We start from the raw sequence: 20,355 nt of genomic DNA, 5'->3' as shown, positions 1-20,355 counted from the left end.
TACACCGTCATTTCCAACTATAGGTGGCTTACCTCATTGTCACCGTAGGTGGGGGTGGATGGGATGCCTCGCAAAAGGATGTACCAGGATGAATCCTGGGCAACAGGTGTAGTTTTAAAATTCCTTCTCCACCCACCTCCCACCATCCTGGTTGAAAATCACTGCCTAATCATCCACACACATTTCTAAAAAGCACATCTCATCTAAGCTAACATTTCCCATTGCATCGACACATGCATGAACAAGCATTAATGCCCTGACTGGCTTCTCCACAGCCATACTGAAGCCTAATGGAGTGACACAACAGAGATGGGCCATCTGACTTCCAGTCCTCCCAATGTGTTATTAAATACACAAACTCTTGGTCACCATACTGCATTTCCCTGGGTACCCAGCTGCAAGGATATATTCAACAGTGTTGCAAATCGTGTCTGTAGCAATGGTCAGGCTCAATGTCTCAATAGAGAGAATAAAGCCTTGGAATTTGTTGTTGTTGTTTGTTTCCAAAAACACAGAGTTTTACCAAATGTGATGATATTTCAGGGAATGTTTTCCTAATACCTTCATTCTCTTATAGGGAATGGATTTCAAAATGATACGATGCTTAAGGTGGCAGGCAGTGCTTCTAAAAACTTCCGTCTGCCATGGATAAATGGCCCAGCAGTTTGTGAAAAGGCATTATGCCATCTGAACATATTAGTCTCTTGGCTGTCGTGCTCATACTGTCTGTGTACCTCCTTCCTGAATGTTAGCTGGCAGAATTCCCAGCCAGGAAAGCCCCATCTGCTCTATCTCTGGTACCCTGCCTACGTGCCAGGGGGGAGCAATCTCTCCCCAGGTACTGCTTAGGTGTTTGGACTACTATAAAAGGGCAACCTAGGAAAATTATTATGTGCTCAGGGCACGAGGGCTGTTACTCTGTGTTATGGTATTTTGTTATACTTTGGCTGCCCTGTGTTTTCAAATTGATTCTACTAGTGGCTGTAAACATGCACAGATGGAGGAGGAGGAGGGGAGAAGGGAGGGAGAGAAGAGCAGCTCCCCCAGAGCAGCACTGGGTAAGGGGAACACCCTGAGCAGAGATCCTTGAACTGTCCCTGCTCTACCTTTAACTGAAGGTGCCATCTTGAGCAAGTCACGTCCACTTTTTGCTCTCCTTTTTTGCATCAAAAGACAAATTATTGACTGAAAACAAACAAAAAACCAACCAAACAAACCATTTCTAAGAGTTATGGAAAAGAACTCATATTCCTGGGTGGCTCAGTCAGGTAAGTGCCCCACTCTTGGTTTCGGCTCATGTCATGATCTCTCGGTTTTGAGTTAAAGCCCTGAATCAGGCTCCACTCACTGACAGTGCAGAGCCTGCTTGGGATTCTTTCTCCTTCTCTCTCTGCCCCTCCCCTCCTCATGCTCTCTCTCTCTCTTTGTCTCTCTCTCAATGAATAAATAAACTTAAAAAAAAAAAAAAAGAACGAATATCCCTAACAAATAGTTCCAACAAACTGATGAAAATTAAAAACACAGATAACCCATAAAAATAGTCAAAGGACTTGATAGGTTTCACGAAGCATGAAAAGCAAAGGGCCAATAAATAAGTGACCATGTCACTAAAAATCAAATCAATATTGGAACACCATGTTTTTATGCATCTGACTAGCAAATAGGAACCAAAAAAAAAGACAGTCAATATCCACTGGTGGGGAGAGCAGAGGGACCGTTTCAGACACTGTTTTGGGAATGTGAATTGCTGCAGGCTCCTAGGAAAGTTATCTGAGGACGCCCATCAACTTTGCAGTAACCTTGTTTGTGGGCATCTACCCTATGGAAACAGAAACAATGTTGTTTAAAGATACACGTATGGGGGGTTTTATTGCAGAGTGGGAGAAGAAGCCCAGTAAATAGCCTGTATTGCCATTGATAGAGGAATGGTTGAATAGATTACTCCCTATCCGAGGTTCTCAACCAGGAATGATTTTGTTCGCTAAAGGACATTGGGGATAGATTTCTGGAGGTATTTTTGATTGTCCTAACAGCGGGCTGAGTTCTACTGGCATCTAGTGGGTAGAGGTCATGGATATCACTAAATATCCTACAGTGCACAGTCCACCCCAAACATGGAATTATCTGGCCCAAAATATCAATAATGCTGATACTGAGAAGCCTATTTGTATGTGTATATAAGCATGCTGAAAGCGAGTCCCTGAGAAAATACTAAGTTAAAGGAAAAGTTAGACTATAATATTGTATTTAAAAAAATTTTTGTAACCTTTATTCATCTTTGAGAGATAGAGAAAGGCAGAGCATGAGTGGGGAAGGGCGAGAGAGAGAGAGAGACACAGAATCTGAAGGAGGCTCCAGGCCCCAAGCTGTCAGCACAGAGCCAGACATGGGGTTCGAACCCACGAACTGGGAGATCACGGCATGAGCTGAAGTTGGACGCTTAGCTGACTGAGCCACCCAGCCGCCCCTACTTGTTGCATAATATTTTTAAAAAATACACTTTTAGGGGCGCCTGGGTGGCTCAGTCGGTTAAGTGTCCGACTTCAGCCCAGGTCATGATTTTGCAGTTTGTGAGTTTCAGCCCTGCGTCGGACTCTGTGCTGACAGCTCAGAGCCTGGAGCCTGCTTCAGATTCTGTGTCCCCCCCTCTCTCTGCCCCTCCCTGCTCACACACACACACACACACACACACTCTCTCTCTCTCTCTAAAAGTAAACATTAAAAAAATATTTTAAAATATTATGAAACAATTCTAAACAAGTATAAATATATTTTTCCATGAGCATGGTATAAAGCATGGAAGTTATTTATACCAAACTGCTAACACTGGGAAAACACAGACACACATGAGTTCTTATACTGCAGTTTTGGGACGGCTGATCAGAATCATATGGGATACTTTTGAAATATTTGTATTTCCTGATCATAGTCCAGATTTCTTGAACCAAACACCATGGATCTAAAAATTGCAAAAGCTTTTGAGTTTTACCCTCAAAAGTGTCCCTTGAAAAGAGGGAGTTGCTTTCTACTTAAGTCTTTACAAAGTATTTTTGCCATGGGGGCTCTCTCAATTACTTTATTTTGATGGCAAAATACTGTTCAGGGGGAAAATATAGTAGCCTAAACTGGGAACAATGCTAATAGAAGTGACCTGACAGAATCTCATTATATCCTCACACGGCAGAGAGAACGCAAGCTCTGGTCCCTTTTCCCCTTTATTAGGGCACCAAATCTATTACAGGGGCTCTACTCCCATGACCTCTTCCAAATCCTTAATTACCTGTCAACAGCCCCACCTACAAACACCACCACACTGGAGACTAGGGCTTCAATACAAGAACTTGGGAAGGACACAAACATTTAGTTTATGGCAATGGCCTTGTGATGGCCAATTACGTCATGCCTTTGCCTTCTGAGGGAAAATGAAGTTTCGCAGCAGAATATTCTATTTCGGCTGGTGTAAAGGAGAGACAGGGGTTGTTTTGGAATAATCCTAGCAGGTGACATAGTGAAAACACTCTGCAATGGCAACTCAATTTGTTGTAATATGTGAGATGGCTTGGGTGAAAGAAAATACAGAGCAGGTGGGTCAGAGACCAGGCTTTGTACTACTGAGGTGCGTGCTGTTCTGTTCTTCTAGCACCTGTCACTCACAGGAAGTCAGGTACCTGCAAAGGTACTATGAAATCTTAAGGTCAAAAGGGCATCTGTTGATGCACTAGGCATGCTGAGAAAAGCAAATCATCCTTCAATGCACTAAATGACACCAGTGAGTTAATGCAGCTGTTAGGCATTAGGCGCCAGGGAGAGAGTGGGAGGCAGAGGAGAGCTGCTGCGAGCTTCAATCTCTTAGCCTAGCCTTGCCACAGCTGCAAAATGGCATGGAATAAATCATTTTAACCTTGGCTCCCTGTCGTGTTCAATGGGATTGTTAATGGTTGCCTTGAAGAATGAGGACTAGAAATGATCCCAAAATGGCTTAAGAAGACAAAACATGGCATTTGTGTTTTCAATGATTTTAATGATTTTTTAAAAAAATTTTTTTTAATGTTTTTAATGTTTATTTTTGAGAGAGAGAGAGACAGAATGTAAGTCGGGGAGGAGCAGAGAGAGAGGGAGACACAGAATCCGAAGCAGGCTCCAGGCTCTGAGCTGTCAGTACAGAGCCTGATGTGGGGCAAGAACCCACAAACTGTGAGATCATGACCTGAGCCGAAGTTGGATGCTTCACCAACTGAGCCACCCAGGTGCCCCCTGATTTTTTTAATTTTAAGATCAAATAACTTTTAGTCACCTACAAGATCTTTATACAATGACAAGCCAGTTAAAAGCTTTCATTGTGGTTCAGTATCCATGTGCTTGTGAATATTAAATCATAAAACTAAAAACCTCCAAGGGATTAACGGGATGAAATGAAGTTTCAAATGAATCACTGGCAAAAATGTCTTTTCAATTATAAAATGACTTTTCCAGGAAATCAATAAAACTGATATTTCTAGGACAAATAAACCTAAAGGATTTTGACTTCTCCTCTATCACTTGTAATTTCCTAGTTTTCAAATTTAAGTTCAGTTTCCCAAATATCAGTTAGGCTCTTCCTATATGTTAAGCATCTTGCTGGGCACTAGTGAGATAAACGTGAAACATTAGAAATGAGACATTAGAGTTTCCAGGAAGGCAGCTAAAGGGATCGATAAAAATCAATCTGTATTGTGGTAAATGAGTAGAAACGATGCTACTAATAACAGAATGCGATTTGTTTCTAGGATGAACACTCATTTGTTACGATCAAGCATTTTCTTCTTTCTGTGCTTGGAAATGTTGCTTAAGCTCATATAATTCACATACTCAAGTGCCATAAAATATAACAAATTAAGTCAGTAAGTATTCATGTTAAATATATGAATGCAAGAATTTAACAACTTAAGTTGCATCATTGTTTCCTGGGGTAAATAAAGCTTGCAAACACAGAAATCTAATTAATCTTCATATTAATCTTATAAAAATAAAAAGACACTGCTGTCTTTTTTGGTCAGATACCCAATCAAAAGCTTAAACCATTACGTGGGAAACCAAACCAATCACTGAAACAGACCAATGATTTCTTCATGTATCTACCATACTCCTCATATTAACATTAGCTGTGGAGCAAATAAATCCTAAAATTGTAGTGACCTGACACATTAAAATTTTATTTCTTCCTCACTTTCCAGTCCAGTATTATTTTTCCTGCTTCGTGGTTGCCTTTCAACCAGTAAGACAGACTTTCTGCCACTTCACGCCCCCACCCCAAAATGTAATGGTTGATCAGAGACAGAACAGCTTTAATAAAACTCCTATGCAGAAAAGAAAAATGAGGTATAGAAAATATGCAGTGGTCTCTGATCCATAGCAATAACAAAATCCTACAATATTTGTGAGGTATCTTGTGACTTAGTATATTTCCCTTGATTTGACCTAGATTCTACATTCTGGAAGGAACTCCCTTGCCCATTGTTAGAGGTGAGGGAGGCATGGTAAAGTGTCCCCCAAATGGAGAAGGCACTTTGAGACATGAAAACAGAGCAGGTGACTCCATACAGTATACACAGAGTTTTATTCAGGGTAACTTATTGAGGGGGGATCTGAGGGAGGACAATCCACAGTAGCTGTGGTTATTCTCAAAGGTCTACAAAGTCCAGACCTTAGTCCTCAGATTTATAGAGTGGAGGCAAATGTAGTGAGATCAAAGGGTTTGCATGCACCTGACAGTGAACCTTTAATTACAGCTTGTGGTACCACCTCTGTGTTAGGAAGTGGAAAGCCCATGTTATCTCTAACAGATTCGTGGAAGGCCAGAGCAAGTCTCCCCCCATCCCAGCCTTCGTGGGCACTTTTAAGGTACCTATATTAATCTCCAAGGGTCCGGGAATATGTAGTCCCAAAAGAGGTCATCCAGAGAAAACAAGTAAGATGAAAGGACAATGGTGGAGTCAGTATTGCCAGCACTCCTATACTCATGATTCTTCATGGCCCCTGGATCGTCCCTTTAGGAAGTTCTTTCTTGACTGTCATCTGCTATGGCCGCATCTGAAATAGGCATCAAGGACTATAACCTCCTAGAAAGCCATACAGCCTATTTTGAGCTAATATAAGCTTAGGGACTCAAAAAGTGTTTTAAAACTGTAATAGTCAAAGACTTTTTATTCTGAGCTCACAGTTTTTTCAGCAAAACAGTTTCCACAAAACCTTAGTGGACTTTTGACTATTTTATACCACTAAGTTTGGGGCTGTTATTTTGCCTTAGTAACTGGAACACTGCCAGAGACTTAGTTCAGTGACATGGCTCATACATCCTGTGTCCTAGAGTCTATCACTAAAATCTTAGAGTAATTCCACTATTTACTTGTACCCATCAAACAATTTGCAAGGACATACAATCCACGGCAATATTTCTCAAAATCTCTTTCTCTTTCCCCCATACTATACTGTGTTGTAAACTCTCTTCCTTAGCTTTCTCTCTTTACAATATTCTTTCAGTTTCCCCCATTTGTACAGCCTTCTTCTATTCTCCTTTTTTTTCCCTTTCATTCATGTACACAAAACACAAATCCCTCATCCTGGTTTCTTGAGTTTTCTTACCCAATTTGTACAACCTATATAATAAGGCCCAGGTATGTGGCAGTGGTAGGGACATGAAACAGGTAACACCCACATTTGACATTGGAGGTAGAGTGAAGGAAAAGAGGAGAGTAGTACTCTCATAGAAATATTTTTTATCCTCATTGCACTTGTAAGTTTGTTATCTCTTTCTTCCTGCTTCTTTTCCCTGAAGGAACATACTCGAATTTACTCAACACAATGCCTTACTGTCCCTTCATTCTCTAACTATCATCTTCCGGAACAGAGGGCATGTATTTATGTCTCCATTTCTCACACTCCATTTACTTCTCAAGCCACTGCAATACAGCTTCTGCCCTCACATGTCTATTGAAATTCCTGCAGAGTTACTGAATGGCCAGCAAATTGCTGCATTCACTTTTCTTCTTGACTTCTAGAACCCTCATTCTGGCTTCTCTTTCTTCCTCTTGTTCCACAGCTGACACAGTGATCCAGCTATTGATTAGATTTTTCTCAAATAGTAATTTGCTTCTCTTTTTATTACTCTCCGTACCCTCAGGGAAATTGGGACAAATTCCCCAGAAGTAGGTGAGAAAGTGATCAAGGGACACCTCCTGACACCACGCTAAAGAGGATCTCTGCTATAGATCAGAAATCCATAAGAGTGCTCACAATCCTCAACCTTTTCCTATTTCAGAGTGAGCTGTCTACACAGCACTATGCAATGAATGGCACTAGTTTTCTCTCTCCAGTTTATTTGTGAAGTTTTATCTGGTCTTTGGGGCATTATTTATCAGTTCTGAGGCTTCTTAGGGTTGATGTACAAATAGGATTTCTCCTCTGAACTAACAGTCTGGGCTCTTGCAAAAACTGACATATCAATACAGTATATTTCTTTAACAGTCTTCCCTGAACTTCCTCCTTCTGACCTTTGCCATATTTAATTAATTAGAATAACCAATTTTAGGGAAGTATCTTATTACAATTGACACATTATTAGAAAGTCAACTATTGGACTGAAAAATGATAGATTCATTCTGATTTACATGTTGTAGAATTTGGACTTAAAAGTTCAAGGGGCACCTCGGTGGCTCAGTCAGTTGAGCATCCGACTTTGGCTCAGGTCATGATTTCACAGTCTGTGAGTTTGAGCCTGCATCAGGCTCTGTGCTGACAGCTCAGAGCCTGGAGCCTGCTTTGGATTCTGTCTCCCTCTCTCTGCCCCTCCCCTGCTCATGCTCGCTCTCTCTCTCTCTCTCTCTGTCAAAAATAAATAAACATTAAAAAAACGTTAAAAAAATAAAGGTTCAAATATCTTAGTTGTATCTGACACTATCACTTTTTTATTAAAACTTTTTAAATGTTTATTTATTTTTGAAAGAGAGAGAGTGACAGAATGCAAGCGGGAGAGGAGTGGAGAGAGAGGGAGATAAAGAATTTGAAGCAGTCTCAAAGCTGTCAGCACAGAGCCCTACATGGGGCTCAAACCCACAAACTATGAGATCATAACCTGAGCCAAAGTCAGATCCTCAACTAACTGAGCCACCCAGGCACCTCCTGAAATTATCACTTTTAATTAATGCCGGTTCACAAACACTTTCTCACATACTGATTTGCTGGTTTGTTTGTTTCTTTTCCTTCAAAAGCTCCTTTACATTCATATTATCTTTAAAAAGTCTACAGAGATCAGAATTTTGAATTAGAAGGGAATCATGGGCCCTGTGATGAGAATTACATGAGAATTTTCCTTACTTTTTAGGAAAGAGATGTATCAATTCCTGCCTCAGACTGCAATTTGATAGATAGATGAAAGATCTAGAGAATCGAAGACAAATTTTTAATGAAATTTGAGTTAAGGTGCAGAGAACAGCATCCACTGTTACTAGTTCGAGCAGGATGAAATTTATTACAATTTATTAAACGGCTTCAGAATCACTGAGATGGTTAACTAAGACTCTTGGATGGGTTTTCAGGGATGACTCCAAATCATGCAGTAGAATCTGGGCTACTCAGAGATCTGCTGCCTCTCCTGAAACCAGAAAGCCACCAGCTCCAGAGCAGCGCTGCCACAGTCAGGTGGCAATCTAAAATCATGAGGCTGCCACCGTGACCATGCACACAAGTTGCATGGTCACAGGGACCATGAGCCCTCCAACCTGAGCTTTTGCCACAAGAGAGGCAGAAATGTAGCGTTCTCTTCATTGCAACATCCCAAGTCGTTCATGAGTGTGGCTGACTGGCACCTAAATCACATCCAGAAGCTTTGCTGTGAAGAAATCTGGGGGAGGTAGACATTAGCTTTCTCCTTACCCTTTTATCCACCCCAGTAGGAAGAGATGGAACCAAGTTCCTCAAAAGCAATGGCTGTAGTTACATGTTAAATGTGTATTTTGTTGACTAACTATGAAGTTTCAGAAGAAACTCTAATCTACCATACAAAGATTAATGAGGAGCTGCTCAAGTCCTATTTTTAAAAACTTGGTGATGGAGATTATTTTATAAAAATTGACTCATTATTATTGATAAAGGATCAGGCCCAGTGGAATGGCAGTTTCTGGTTAGGTCTCAGATTGTACATTCAGTAGAAGAACAAAACAATGCTGAACGTAAAGCTAGAGGCTGATGAGAGCCAGAGAGAGAAAGACAATCAATGCCCTGGAGGGCTGATGTCAAATTAATTTTTTTCATGATGAAATTATAGAGGTTACATTTATAATCAAGTAAAACAGAATTCCCCACCTCTTGATAATAAGTGAGAAATTACCATGGAAAGATTGGTGAGTTATGATAATAAACACAGCTGCTTTGATGCAGCTAATGCAGGTGTGAATTTTAGTAATGTTAATGACCTTGCCTTGGTTCACTGAGCCAGCAAAAAGATTCTCTCTCCAAGTGGGTGGAGGAGGAAGAAAACCAGGCCCTAAAGGTTTTCAACAATGATGGCAATCGTAACAGTGCGATGCTTCATGCAGTTATTTAATACCAAGTGAACTGACTTTGGGCTGCCATTTATGGAATTCCTCTGTCATTTGCCTTCAATGAGGGGCTTTTCAGTGTTCTACCCATTACATCATCACAAGAACCCACCACTTCAGAGATGGAAAACCTCAGGATCAGAAAGGAGAAATGATCTACACAAGGTCAGGGACGTAGTAACTGTCCTGAGAGGTTGCAAACTCAGATGTGTCTGCATCTGCAGTGAAAGTGTGTCGGCTTTGCTTGTCCAGCATCCGTGCCTCTCATGGTTTGGCTGGGTTGACTCTGCCGCTCCCAGGGTTCCTGTGGGACCTGGCACACTTGATCAAGTCACGGTGTCCTCCTGGGCATAGTGGCCAGAAGTGTCAGATGACATGACCACGGTCTATCAGAGAGAAATGCATGGCTTTTTCTGGAGACAATACAAGAGAGGAAGGATTTTTTTTTTTTCTTTTTTTCTGCTGCACTGGGATTTTGAAGGCAAATGCCCATAGCTGGTAACCTCTTGCTACTAAAAGGAGATAGCCTGCTTAAATATGAGGCCAAAGATGAGAGTAGAAATCAGAGATAAGAGATGGAGAGAAACTGGTCTTAATGATATCTTCTAAGAGTCTAAATCCAGACATCCCTAAACCCAGAGAATCCATGAACTTTTCAGGTAGATAAGAAAATTAATTTCTTTATTTCCTAAAGTCTATATAATATGGACTCCAAAGCTCATGTTCTTTCCATTGGGTCACACTGTTTTAAACATCAGAGAAGAAACTACCTCCGGAAGGAAATGAAAATACATGGTTTTATGATATATTCTGTAGTTTTTCTGTAAAACTGATGACTATGATCACTGAAAAGATTTTGAGCTCAAGAAGATTTGAATAACTTTGCCACAAGGTAATTTACTTCAAAAGGTTGTAAAATCTTACAGGGAAATTTCTCAAGATGGTCGATTATACATTAGTAACAATTTACCCCTTAAGAATGTATCCTACATGCCTCCTTCATCAAAGCCAATCATCAATGACATAAATGAAGAAGCTTTGTAAAAATAAGAATTAGTCCATAAAAATAAAACATATTTCTTTAAGATAATAGTTCAGATCAGATTTATTGGCATTTGTAACATACCTCCATGGAATGTGATGCGAAAGCATAGATTATACTAAAGATAGGCAAGGAGCAGAGGGAGCAGAAGTACAGTATGGAAGAAGGGGTTCAGGACACTAGCTCCTTCATACACATTCTAATGATTAACAAAGTGCATATATCAGGCACGGAAGGCCAGCAAGTTAAAACAAAAATCCCAAATTTCAGCGGGCTTTGTTTTTGTTCAGCTTTATTTTTTTGCTCATGCTAAATGTCCAGTGTGGATCACGAACTCTGCTTCATACAGTCACTCAGGGCCGGGGGCTCCACCCACCAACTTATAGCCGAGCCATCTAGAAAACTGAGCTTCCTTATCTGCTGTGGCAGAGGAATCCGAGAGGATGAAGTCAGAGCTGTTGTTAAGGACTCACCCTAGAAGTGACATACATCATTTCTACTCCCAGCCTTAGGCAAAATTAGTCACGCAGCCCCTGTTTTAGCTACAAGGAAGGCTGAAAAATGATAGTGAATCACATGGAATATTTGGTGAGCAAAAACTAACTCCATCTTCTAGGCTATCCAAGAACAAAAAAGAGTGGGATGGAAATCACTGTACGCCCTTGACTAGTACTTACGCATGTTTACAAGTGTATCTTCTACTAATTTGTTACTTTTAGACTTTTTACAAAGCACATTTCTACACCAGTCAGAGGGGCTGCAGTAAATGTAGACATTAAGATAATCAATGGTTCTGGAGTATATGTAATTAGATCTGGTAACTTGTATTAGGGTGAATATACCTTTAGTTCCTTAATCAAGTAGCTGGAAAGACCTAAGCTGATTAGGGGCAAGCGTGTGTGTGTCTGTGTGTGTGTGTGTGTGTGTGTGTGTGTGTGTGTTTCACAGGTGTCCATCTGTCTTAGGAGAACGTGAGTGTGCTTGCTTGGTCTGCCTAACCTTAATGAATGTGAGAAAGGATGGGAGATTTGGATCTGAGGAGTTGCATTAGATATTTGGATCTGAATTTCTTGAATTAGAAATCTTACACTGTATTTTCACAGAGCCCTGGATGGCAGTAATTTTCGTCTTAACAAAGTGGTCTGAACTCTAAAATTGGTCTGAAGTTTGCCAATAGTTCTTCAACGGGGTGGTACTGCCGCTTAGGGAATGTTGTGAAAAATTTGTGGTGGTATGTTTTATGGGGTTTTCGATTTGCTTTTGGCATTTAGCTGGTAGGAGTCCTGCATCTCTTGGCATTCAAATGTCCCAACTAGCATTCATGTTTACTTATTTTAAATTTGTTTTAATGTTTACTTATTTTTGAGACAGAGACAGAATACAAATGGGACAGAGAGAGAGGGAGACACAGAATCCGAAGCAGGCTCCAGGCTCCAAGCTGTCAGCACAGTGCCTGATGTGGGGCTTGAACTCACAAACTGTGAGATCATGACCTGAGCTGGTCAGATGCTCAACCAACTGAACCTCCCAGGCACCCCAGCATTCATGTTTATCATCAGCTGAGCCTATATAACCAAAATATGCTTTTCATATGAACAGAAAACATGGGGGGGGGGAGAGTTTAGACTTTCATTTTTATTAAATTATCCAAGAATGCAGCTATTGTATAAGTTGAAGGTAGGTTGCACTAAGTTTTGCTGAGTCTGACCAAGAAATGGTTTCTATTTCAAAAATCCATGTTACCCATTATAACACTGCTAATGATATTTGTATTCATAATAATTCTCCACATACATACAAGCACCTGATGATTTTACTGTACCTTCTAATGTAGTCAAGCTTGCTCATTTAGGTATTTGAATAACATATTATTGTAAAATCTATTCCTTTCTTCTCTTTTTTTTACACTCAGAATTCTGGGTGTTTCTCAAAATTATAAAGTAGTCAACAATAATATCTATGACATTATTTTAGAATAATAAAGGAATATTTAAAATATCCACTATTAAGGGATTAGATTTGGAAAGGTTGAGAAGCAATGTGATAGGCAATATGGCAGGATGTTTAAACACACAGAGCTCAGAGATAAATAGATCTGGGCTCAAGCCTAGTTCTACTATATAACCTCAGGCAAATAATTTAACTACTCTAAACTTTTAACAGATAGGAGTTTGTCATTTCTAGAATGGGAGTACGACCTATTAACATTAGTCATTTTGAAGGCTAAAGAAGATGGCTAGATGGTTAACTTGGTGCCTAGCCCTCAGCAAGCTAGCAACAGATAAATTATGGCTATTCATTCTAAGTTATTATAACTCACACAGTTTTCCACAGAAAACATGCAGAAGCCAGAGTCTCAGAATTTTAGAGGTCTTACCTGGTAATGTCAAAATGGCTAGCTTTGTTTTTCTCTCATCTCCTGGATCGGGGGCGGGGAGGTGGTTTCTATTTCCTCAAATTCCAGCTAAGCCCTGTCATGCCAGCTTGAGAAGTAAAGCTGTAAAAGTGTATTTACACAGAACTCCTGGATTTTTTTTCTCAGTATCTGTCTGCTTTCTTTTTCCTCTTAAGAAACAGTTACTTTATCTCCCGGTATGCCATCAACTAACAATGCACCTTCCACCCACACAGCTGCCATCTTGGTGGTATGAAAGAATGGCTCTATTTTTACCTGCTTTTAGGAGTTGGCTCTTTAAAAACAGCCTGTCGGGTTCTATAGGCTGGAAATGTGTTTCTACTTTGCTTTAGGGTCAGACAAAAAACAAGGTGTTAATGATCCCATCGGTAATATATGCTTCATGAAATTAACAATCCAGGCTAAAATGGGCAATGTCTTTTTACAACCCCTACTCCCCTTATTCCTAAATTTCATTACATATAGTGTGCTGTTAATTGCACAAAAAAAGACATATCCAATACCTACCTTGGATCCTTGCATACTACCTGGACCCTTTCAGTCCCTCTGGCATAAGAGGGAAAACTATTTGATTCCAAAGAAACTATAATGAAGCTGAAGCCTCTAAGTTTTTATCCTATTTTAGTGTTAGAGTCCAAAATAATCTCAACGCCTTCAAAATAACTGAAACTGACTCTTGTTTTGATTTAATTTCCTATTTTTTTTCCCTCAGAGGTCAAACATGACATTAAAAAGTTCAAAAATCAAAAGAGGGAGGAGGAAAATGATTTCTTAAAAAAGAATTTTGGATTCCATTTTTCTATGTGGAAGTTCTTCTATAAACTCCCATAAGACTGAAGTCTGAAATTTTGTAAGATTCACCCCTTCTAACACTCACATTAACCAATTTTAAGAAAACTGTGGGGCACCTGGGTGGCTCAGTCAGTTAAGCATCTGACTTCAGCTCAGGTCACGATCTCAAGGTTCATGGCTCTGAGCCCCGCATTGGGCTCTGTGCTGACAACTCAGAGCCTGAAGCCTGCTTCAGATTCTGTGTGTGTCTCTCTCTCTGCCCCTCTCCTGCTGGTGCTCTTTCTCTGTCTTTCAAAAATAAATAAAGGTTAAAAAAAAGGAAAAAAAAAGAAAATTGCTGCACTTTACAAGCACTACCATAATTCAGGCACTACCATAATTCAGCTATCTTTCTCCTGAATAATTAGCAGGCAGTGATCACGCATGAAGCAGGCCCGCAGCTGGGATCCCAATGATCATGAACTTCTCTGCACCCTGAAAATACCTTGGGGAGGCCTGATAGTCACTCACTCTACATGCTTTCCCTTCTGAGGAAACAACATACTCTTCAACTGTTACTGTGTAACAGGCACTGTTCTAGGTACTAGGGATACAGCAAACCAAACCAAAACAAAATCCCTGCCTTGGTAGAGTTTATAGTCTAGTGGGAGAAGCCCTACAAGAAATGTTAAAGGGGACTTTTTGAGTGGAAAGGAAAGACCATAAGTAGGAGTAAGAAAAGTAGGAAACACAAAAGCAGTAAAAAGAAGTACATCTATAAAAATAAGTCAAAGAAGTCACAAAATAAAAGGACGTAAAGTATAACACCATACACCTAGTGGGCAGTGGAGAACAGTAAGAAATGGGTTCAAACTTAAGTGACCATCAACTTAACGTAGACTGTTATCTGCATAAGATGTTACGTACAAACCTAATGGTAACCACAAATCAAAAACCAGTAATAGTTATGCAAAAATAAAGAGAAAAGACATGATACTATGTATAGAAAACCCAAAAGACTCCACCCCAAAACTACTAGAAATGATAAATGAATGCAGTAAGGTCTCAGGATACAAAATCAATGTACAGAAATCTGTTGCATTTGAATACACTGATAATGAAGCAGCAGAAAGAGATATTAAGAAAACAGTCCCACTTATAATTGTACCAAAAATAATAAAATACCTAGGAATAAACTTATCCAAGGAAGTGAAAGACTTAAACTGAAAACTATACAACACCAATGAAAGAAATTGAAGGCAACCCAAACAAGTGGAAAGACATTCCGTACACATGTATAGGAAGACCAAATGTTGTTTAAAAGTATATACTACCCAAAACAATATACAGATTTAATGCCATCCCTATCAAAATACCAGCAGCATTTTTCACAGGACTAGAACAAATGATCCTAAAATTTGTAGGGAACTACAAAAGACCCCAAATAGCCAAAGCAATCTTGAAAAATAAAAACAAAACTGGGGATATCATAATTCCAGATTTCACGTGATACTACAAAGCTGTAGTAATTAAAACGGTAGGGGCGCCTGGGTGGCGCAATCGGTTAAGCGTCCAACTTCAGCCAGGTCACGATCTCGCGGTCCGTGAGTTCGAGCCCCACGTCGGGCTCTGGGCTGATGGCTCAGAGTCTGGAGCCTGTTTCCGATTCTGTGTCTCCCTCTCTCTCTCTGCCCCTCCCCCGTTCATGCTCTGTCTGTCTCTCTCTGTCCCAAAAATAAATAAAGAACGTTGAAAAAAAAAAATTAAAAAAAAAAAAAACGGTATGGTACTGGCACAAAAGTAGACACACAGATCAATAGAACAGAATAGAGAGCTCAGAAATAAACCCACAATTATATGGTCAATTAATCTTCAACAAAGGAGAAAGGAATATATAATTGGGAAAAGGATAATCTCTTCAACAAATGGTGTTGGGAAAACTGGACAGTTACATGTAGAAGAATGAAATTGGACCACTTTGTTACACCATAAACACAATTAAACTCCAAATGGATTAAGGACCTAAATATGAGACCTGACACCATAAAAATCCTAGAAGAGAGCACAGGTGGTAATTTCTCTGGCATTGGTCATAGCAACTTTTTTCTAGGTATGCCTCCTGAGACAAAAACAAAAATAAAGTATTGGGCCTACATCAAAATAAAAAGCTTCTGCACAGCAAAGGAAACAATCAATAAAACTAAAAGACAACCTACTAAATGGGAGAAGATATTTGCAAATGATATAACTGGTAAAGGGTTAGCATCCAAAACATAAAAAACTGGTACAAGTCAACACCACCCCCCCCCAAATAATCCAATTAAAAAATGGGCAGAAGGCATGAACAAACTTTTCTCCAAAAAAGGCATACCAATGGCTAACAGACACAGGAAAAGATGCTCATCATCACTCATTGTCAGGGAAATGCAAATGAAAACCACAATATCGCCTCCTACCTGTAAGGAATGCTAGAATCAAAAATACAAGAAACAACAAGTATTGGTGAGAATGTGGATAAAAAGGAAGTTCTGGGCACTGTTGGTGTGAATGCACACTGGTGCAATGTGGAAAACAGTATGGACGTTTGTCAAAAAATTAAAAATAGAATTACCATATAATCCAGTAATTTCACTACTGGATATTTACCCAAAGAACACAAAAACATGATATATGCAACCCTTTGTTTATTGCAGCATTATTTACAATACCCAAATCATGGAAGCAGCCCAAGTGTTCACTGAAAGAAGAATGGATAAACAAGATGTGGTATGTATATACAAGGCAATATTACCCAGGCATAAAAAGGAATGTGATCTTATCATTTGCAACAACATAGATGGATCTATGCATGTGATACTAAGTGAAGTGAGTCAGAGAAATACAAACATCATATGGTTTCACTCATATGTGGAATTTAAGAAACAAAACAAGGCAAAAAGAGACAAACGAAAAAAGAGTCCTAACTATAGAGAACAAGCTGATGGTTACCAGAAGGGAGGTGGGGGGAGGATGTGAAATGGGTGACAGGGATTATGAGTACACTTATCATGATGAGCACCGGGCAATGTATGGAAGTACTGAATCACTATACTATACATCTGAAACTAATATAACATTGAATCATAACTATACTAGAATTAAAAAACAAAAACATTTTGCCTCTTACATAGCATCTCCCGCTGAGAGCAGGTTAAAGGAGCTGGTAGACAAAAGAAGATCATGAAAAGTACACTTATATGAAGGCAAGTGGTAAGGATCACAATTGAGGACATGGTCACAACACATGTATCCATGAGGCTGGCCACTGGGCAGAGTTTTCAACAGCTGACAATCACTCCTAGTATCATAAAAAGGCAAAATGTTCAAATTTCCCTAAACAAAAAGCATCACTACCTTCTGGGAAAGTCAAATGCTCAATCATTAAGACTCTCTCAGAGGTTACAGATGTTAAGACAATGAACGGCTCCTTCCTTGAGGAGCTTGCTTCCCAGTTGAGGAAACACACAAGGTCTACATTTGGAATAACCAAAGGATAGTTTTTTACAACAGCATTCTCAATGTGCACAAATGAATAAAGTGCAAAGCCTTAAATGTCAGGGACAGAACAGATACAGCAGTCAAGATCAATTGGATTGATCTTGTAAGACATCCAGGAAGAGGTGAAGTCTTGACTCATTTAAATGGGAGAATCCAGATAGGAACATGGTTTCAAGTCCAACTGGATCCAGGAGTTCAAATAATTTCATTAGGACTCTGATTTTCCCTCCATTCTCTGTTTTGCTCATCCCTGCATGGCTTCATTCGCCAGCTAATGCTTTGAATATTGGTCTAGGAAAAGGCTCAAATTTGTTCTGCTTCACCACATATCAATTCCTGGATGAATCAGTTTGCCTGTGGGATGGGATGCATGAACAGCCAAGGCTGGGTAAGGAGCTCTCATAGAAGTACATGGTATTATTAGAGGGAGGTTCTCCAAGGGAAAGCATATTAGTCAAGAAAAATTAACATACCTAACATGGAAATTACAATAAATCTAGGAAACCATGACAATTATTCCTGAAATCATAGAATGCAAGAAATGAGAATCGGGCATTTTTGAACAATGTGTTTTGAGACAAATAAATACAAGTATTACCAACAATAGTTTAAAGCTTTGGTTTTCAAATATTTATATTTTTAGCAGCAGAATATTTTTTCCTCCTTAAAGATATCTTCTTACGTGGAGCCCTAAAATACAAACTGGATGAAAGTAGAATGGAATGAAATGGAATGGAAAGGGTGTGTGACTGGAAATGGCACCCACTGGGTCTTCTCCTCTGAGGCTGTGTCAGCCACAAGCCATTTCAGAAAAACCCTACACTACTTAAAAACCTACTGGCTTATGGAAAAACTTGCATTTGTTAATATAAAGGCCAGTGCACACTGAAAACATAAATGGCTTCCAGAATATTTTAGAAATCTTTATGGGCAAAGCTATAGACCAATGACAGATTCGAAGGAAAATGAAGGAATTGCTGGTACAGCCTTAACCTTGAGATTTAGGTTGTGCTCCTCAGGCCCCAACAGGGTGTCCTCGATGTCACTGTGACAGCAAAACCCAACCTCATGCTCCTGTGGTTGCTCTCACACTAAGGTATTGGAGTCATACAGAACTATATTCAAGTTCCATTCCTCAACCTACTAGTTGGGGTACCTGGTCAAGTCAATTTTCTGAGCTTGTTCTCAAATGTGTAAAATGGAATTCTTTTTATTCACAGGGTCATCCTGCAGATAAAAAGATATAATCTAAATAGAACACACCAGAGGGTCTATCACACAGTGAACACTCAGTTTACCAATATCTACATTTTTTTGGTCACTAGTATTTTCAAGAAATCTAGAGTTTCCGTTATTTGTCAGATAGGAGCCTTTTTTGATTAGCACAGGCTATGTGCCTCAGTATTACTAAAAGAAACACAAAACCTAATACTAGGACTGATTCTGATGCCGAAAACAATGCATACCCTGTGCCAAGAAGTGATCTGTATGCTTTATAAATCTCGTCTCGGTCAATCTCTACAATAACCCTGCAAGACAGGCCCTAGCATTATGCCAATTTTACAAATGAGGAGACTAACCCTTAGAGAGCTTATGGCTTCCCAAACATTCACCAGCTGTGTGTTGATGCCCAGCCAGCAAGGGGCCAAGATAAGAAATGGGTTTTACTAGCAGGAACTGTGCATTTTGATGTAAGGAAGGACTTTCTGGTATTAAGGGTGGTTTGGGAATGGATCTGGCAACCACTCTGGAGGTCCTTAAATGTAAACACTCATATGCTTGGAGGTTTTGTGGACTGCCTGGCTGGTAGGTCAAACTACTAGATTCCATAATTCTTTGACTTGGCCCTCGGAAAAGTTGAGATAGAACAAGGAATAGGCAATGCCGTTAATGGTTCCTTCCTCTTCCTTGTCCCTCTTCATCCAACCTGTAGGACCCTGCAACACTCCATAAGGTCCACCGAAATGGTGTCTTAGCCCCACCTTCAACCTCTGATTCAACCCCTTTGCCTCAAGTGGTTTCTCTCTAGAGCCATGTGTATTTAAATCTCCCTCTCGGCCTGGCCTTTTCTGTTGGGCAACTCGCTTCAACAGTCTGCCTGACTTTTGCTTTGGTTTCTCCCAAGGCACCTCACAGTTTCTCAGCTTCACACCCACAGCCCTGAGAAATGGGATGCCTCGACCCAGATGTCCAGACCTCATACCCCAAGTGGTCCCCTCTTCTCACTCAGGGGAGTGAGATGAAGCTAGGTTTGCTCACTACTTGTTCCACTTTCTGAGGCTTGCAAAGCCACTAGGCTCATTACTTGATAGTGATGTTTTGCTGTTCTCCTTTCCCCCTTTTCCCCGCACCCCCAAGCCCTCAAGTGTTTTGGATGATATGCTTAAAGGAAAGGCATTATTATCTCTGAGCCCTATAAGCACAAACAAACCAATACAGAGGGTTTTCAGGACCCTAAAACATGAACTGGCAGTGAGGGCTATAGGATAGCAGTCATGGTTGTCTATATATGAACTCCTGTTTCTGAAACTTCAATTGTTATAGTAACAGTACATGAACAATCCCACTCTTCTCAATCCAACCACATCATCTCAGCTCTTGAGAGACATTGTATACTTAAAAATAAATAAATGAAATGTTTACTGAAATAGCCCACATTCTTACCTTCTCTTTGCAGTCCCTCTGGTTACTTTACCTCCTTAAAAAATTACAGAAGTAATGGGTAGGTGATGCAACAGAAAAAGGTCTTATTTTTTTTATCATTTTTACCTATGCTTCTTGAAAAGTTTCACAATTAATCTTCTCCTGTCTTGGATGACAAGCTTCCTGCAATTTGCCCTTAGCTTTTCGGATGCATAGCTATCCATGGTTGGCCAGAGAGTCACATTATAATTCACAAAGAATTTTCTCTTCTTTGTACCCCTAGATATGTTTCCAGTGATTTTTAAAGATACATATTACAGCTTTATTGAGATATAGTTCACATACGATTTGCCCATTTAAAGGGTACAAAT

Source organism: Panthera uncia, assembly GCF_023721935.1.
Source record: "Panthera uncia isolate 11264 chromosome A1 unlocalized genomic scaffold, Puncia_PCG_1.0 HiC_scaffold_17, whole genome shotgun sequence".
NCBI classification, from domain to species: domain Eukaryota; kingdom Metazoa; phylum Chordata; class Mammalia; order Carnivora; family Felidae; genus Panthera; species Panthera uncia.
This window is presented reverse-complemented; position numbering follows the sequence as displayed.